Raw genomic sequence first — 5331 nt, 5'->3', positions numbered from 1 at the left:
GAAGACATGATTTGGATGTTTGTAGTCTTCAAAACCTAGAGGTTGCTCAACATACACTTCCTCTTGGATATAGCCATTTAGGAAGGCACTTTTGATATCAATTTGATATAGTTTAAATCCTTTATGAGATGCATATGCCAAGAGTATCCTAATAGCTTCCATACGGGCAACAGGAGCAAATATCTCATCATAGTCTATTTCCTCCTCCTGATTGTACCCTTGGGCTACAAGCCTAGCTTTATTTCTAGTGATAATTCTATTTTCATCCAATTTGTTTCTATACACCCATCTCGTGCCAATGACTGGATGATCACTAGGCCTAGGCACTAGCCTCCACACCTTGTTCATTTCGAATTGACTCAACTCTTCTTGCATAGCCATCAACCAATATTCATCCTTTTCGGCTTCCTTGATGGACTTAGGCTCTAATTCGGATAGGAACGCCAAGTTGTTACTCACACTTTGATAGTATGATCTAGTTCTTACTGGCGATGTGGCATCACCTAAGATTTGAGATTCAGGATGATCTACCAATATTCTCCTATCCCTAAGTAATGAGTCATCATCTTCATTTTCTACTTCCTCACTAGGTAATGTATTACTTGTAGATGCATGGGGAGGAGCATTTGTCTTAGGTGAGAGGTATTCAATAGGTTCATCATCATCATCTAGCATTTCTTGAGGTGTTGGCTCTCTCTCATCAAATGTAGCATGCATGGATTCATCTACAACTAGGGTTCTTCTATTAAACACTCTATATGCCTTGCTATGTGTAGAATACCCTAAGAATATGCCATCATCCGACTTTTTATCAAATTTGTGTAGGTTATCTTTAATGTTCAAGATATAGCATTTACAACCAAACACTCTAAAATAGCTTATATTTGGTTTCAAGTTTTTCCAAAACTCATAAGGTGTTTTCTTAGAAATTGGCCTTATATATACCCTATTTATGATATAGCAAGCGGTGCTAACCGCCTCCGCCCAAAAGTATATAGGGAGATCATTTTCATGCAACATTATTCTAACCATTTCTTGGAGGGTTCGGTTCTTTCTTTCTACAACCCAATTTTGTTGAGGTGTCCTAGGTGCCGAAAAATTGTGTTTGATACCATGTTCATTACAGTATGTGTCAAAGTGAACATTTTCAAATTCTGTTCCATGGTCACTCCTAATGTAAGATATGGCAATTCCTTTTTCATTTTGTATTTGATTACACAACTTTAAAAAAATTTCATAGGTTTCATCTTTATGTGCTAAAAATATGACCCATGTAAATCGTGAGTAGTCATCCACAACTACAAACACATACCTCTTTCCACCTACGCTACTTGTCTTCATTGGTCCAAAAAGATCCATATAAAGTAGTTGCAAGGGGTAGGTGGTTGAAATCATATTTTTAGGGGCAAATGAGCTCTTCAATTGTTTTCCTAATTGACAAGTTCTACAAATGTGATCTTTGGTGTATTTGAACTTAGGCAATCCTCTAACAATTTCTTTTGAGGAGAGGGTCGAAATGAGATCCATTCCGGCATGACCCAACCTCCTATGCCACAACCAAGAATCTTCACTAATAGCATTAAGACAAGTCACATTTTGGAGTCTAAGATCATCTAGTCCAATAGTGTAAATGTTATTGTCTCTAGAACCTATGAATTTCACTTTTCCATCTATCTTATTTTTAACAATGCATTTGTCAGGGTTGAAGACTACTTCAAAACCATTGTCACACAATTGACTAATGCTAATAAGATTATGGGATAAGCCATCAATATAAAGTACATAATGTATGGGAGAGGTAGAGTTACCTATGGTGCCTTCTCCTTTGACTTTTCCTTTCTTATCATCTCCAAAGGTAACGTCTCCACCATCCTTGAGTGATAGGGATGCAAATTGAGTGAGGTCTCCTGTCATGTGTCTAGAGCATCAACTATCAAGGTACCATGTGTTCTTCTTGTTATGGCTTTTAAGGCATACCTACATATGAATAGGCAAGTGAGATCCTTTAGGTACCCAAATCTTTCTAATCTTGCTAAGTTCATTTGTTTTCACTTTGGAGTTCAATTTGATTTTATCTTGTTTAGCATATATGCAAGCAACTTTATAATGTCCTTCTAGACCACAATAAAAACAAGTTTTAGTACCACTAGAAGAAGCCTTTACAAATTTATTTTTATAGTTTGATATTGTAGTATTCCATTTATGTCCAAGTCCACTTTTAGCATGTGACATTCTTTGAATATTAACAAGCCTATCCAATTTTAATGAACTATGCTCAAATTTTTCAAAAAGTTTCTTTAGTTCATCATATTCATAAGACAGTTTACTATTTTCATACTTTAGCATGTTGTTTTCAATAGATAGTTCTTGTCGATTTTCATTTAAGATTTTGATGGTAGCATTTAAATCATGAATTTCGACTTTATATTTTTTATTTTCATCATCCAAAAATTCATGGTCTTTCTTTAACCAACCAAATTCTTTTGTCATGTTAGAAAGAGAATTTTCAAGTGATGCATTTTTATCAAGTTCAATTTCAAGTTCATCATGTACATTTTGCAAGGAATCTAGAACTTCTTTTAAAACAATGACATCATTTAAAGTATTTACCTCTTGATTGTCGTTTGTTGAGACCATGAAGCAAAGGTTTTTTGCTATCAAGCAATCTTCTCCATCATTTTGTTCGCCTTCACTTTCAAATTCTTCATCCCATGTGGCGGTCATTCCTTTCTTGCCTTCTCTTCTCTTGAAGCGATTATTTGAGGTAGGCTCATTGTTGAGTGGATAATCCGGGCGAATGTGTCCAAGCTTCTTGCATCCATAACATCGGGGTTGAGACGATCCGTCACTGAGCTCTTCTTTCTTCTTGAATGGAGGATTGGTCCTTCTATTTCTCATGCCTCCCATGTTCCTTTGCAAGAACTTGATCCTTCTAGTTAGGAGGGCTACTTCATCTTCTATGTCTTCTTTTGCCTCTTCGTTGTCACCTACATCACAAGCAAAAGCAACACATTTTCCTTTTTCAATTTCGGGTGCTTTTGTTTTGAAAATCATCTCATGGGTTATCAAGGACCCTATTAGTTCATCTAGGTTCAATGTATTCATATCCTTGGCTTCGGTGATTGCGGAGTTTTTGGATTCCCATGATAAAGATAGGTATCTAAGGATTTTGATCACTAAATCTCTATTTGAAAATTATTTTCCAAGTCCCCTTAGTCCATTTACTAGGTTAGTGAATCTAGTGTACATTTCGGCAATAGTTTCATCGGGTGTCATTTGAAAGAGTTCATATTGCGTAAATATATGATTCATTTTAGATTCTTTAACTTGGTTTGTTCCCTCATATGTAACTTCTAGGGTATCCCAAATTTCCTTTGCCGAATTCAAATTTGAAACTCTATTGAATTCTCCAGGTGACAAAGCACAAATTAGGGAATTCATGGCTTTGGCATTGTAGTTGGAGGCTTGTTGTTCGGCTTCGGTCCAATCATTTAGATTTCTAGTGGGTAATGTATATCCATTGTGAATGGCTCTCCATATTTGGTAATCTTGAGTTAAGTAGATTTTTATTTTAGTTTTCCAAAATCCATAGTTGGTTCCATCAAAATAGGGTGGCCTAGTGTTTGAGTAACCTTCATGGTGTTGAGGGTAGTTTGCCATTTTTAGAATCTTTTCTCTAGACCGGTTAGGGTTTTTAAATAAAGTAGAGACGGGGCTCTAATACCAATTGAAATAAACAAGAGGGGGGTGAATTGATTTTAACACTAAATTTTGCCTTTTGAAAATTAATTATGAAACCTAATTTGAATTTTCTTCTCTTGATTAGATTTTGGTTAGTTCAAATGAGATCAAAATAAAATGAAATACCAAACCAAAATCAAGAATGAAAGTGCAAGAAAAAGAAAGAACACACCGATATATAGTGGTTCGGGCAAAGCCCTACTCCACTCTTCTTAAGATCGTCCTTAAGGTTTTCCATTATGCGAGACCTCCACGATGCCCGGCTCTGAGGCGATTACACTTTCAAGGGATATTAAATGAGAATGCCCTTACACCTTTACACCGACTCTCCTTCTTCGCCGAGTTCTAAGCGATACTCCCTAGGGTATTAAGATAGAATGCCCTAGCCACCTTTACAATAATAGAAGATGAAGATTTTGCTTGGCTTCTCTTGAAAGCTTGATGCACAATGTTGTCCCTTTGATTGCTCTCCAATATAGGTTGCAAGTAAAAGCCTAAATCCAAACTCAAAAGATTTGCAAGTTGCAAGGCAAGTTTGGGGAGAAGAAAAACAAATTCTCAAGCTCAAAGGATTTGCAAGTGTTTGAAAGCTTAAGGATGATTTTCCAAATATTCAAGAGAGTAAAATAATCCTCTTGAATGTGTATATATAGCTTCTCAAGAAAATATGACCGTTTGGGGGTGTTGATATCAAAAAACAAATTTTTGTTCAAATTCCAACGGCTATTTTCTAAGCTGTCGCGACGTTCTCGGAGTTCCGAGAACCATTCTTGGAGCTCCGAGAAATTCTCGGAGTTCCGAGAGAACGACCAGAGGATGGAAAAATTCTACTGGACCATTTCTCGAAGTTCCGAGAAAATGACCAGAAGTGAAAAATACTACTGGACCATTTCTTGGAGTTCCGAGGGAAACTCTCAGAGTTCCGAGAAGCCTAAAATAAGCAGATTTTTTAGTTTTTATTGCTTATTTGATTTTGGGCTTTTGGAACTCAACTCCTATGATAATTTTGGAATGTTTATGAGGGTCCCAACATGTTGGTCCATCACATAACCATTCACTAAACCATTTAAGTTCTTAAGTGATTTTGAAAAACTATATAAAAACACTTTGCCTTGATTTAGAAATCTAAGGAGAAAAGATGTACATTGAATTCTAGGTAAACCTCAACTTCTCTTTTAGTATTGGTCTTCAATTGGTCTTCCATCTTGTGTATGCTTGCTTGAGAGATGATGTGAGCTCCACTTAGCTCCTTTGACTCTTGTGTGGTACATCTTCAAGCATGACCATGTAGTGTGTTGGTTTCTTCAATGATCAATCCTATCTTAAACACAACACTTCAAGGCAAATTGATTAGTATTCAATAACATAATCAATTATGTTTAGAATCATCAAAACAAGATAGGAGAGTAGACCCTTGTGCTTACACCCATTTCACATGATTTTTACCCAAACTTCTTTGGAGTTAATGAAAATGGCATAAGAGACCCAGTGCTTGCACTCGGACGAATTGGGGGTGCTCTTCGGACCTTCTCCATTCGTAATTAGGCACGAGCCCATATATATTTCTGGTTATCCATTGCACAGAGGATT

The sequence above is a fragment of the Tasmannia lanceolata genome, unplaced genomic scaffold, assembly GCF_043159265.1.
Source record: "Tasmannia lanceolata isolate RefF3 unplaced genomic scaffold, GAP_Taslan_0.1 ptg000025l, whole genome shotgun sequence".
NCBI classification, from domain to species: domain Eukaryota; kingdom Viridiplantae; phylum Streptophyta; class Magnoliopsida; order Canellales; family Winteraceae; genus Tasmannia; species Tasmannia lanceolata.
This window is presented reverse-complemented; position numbering follows the sequence as displayed.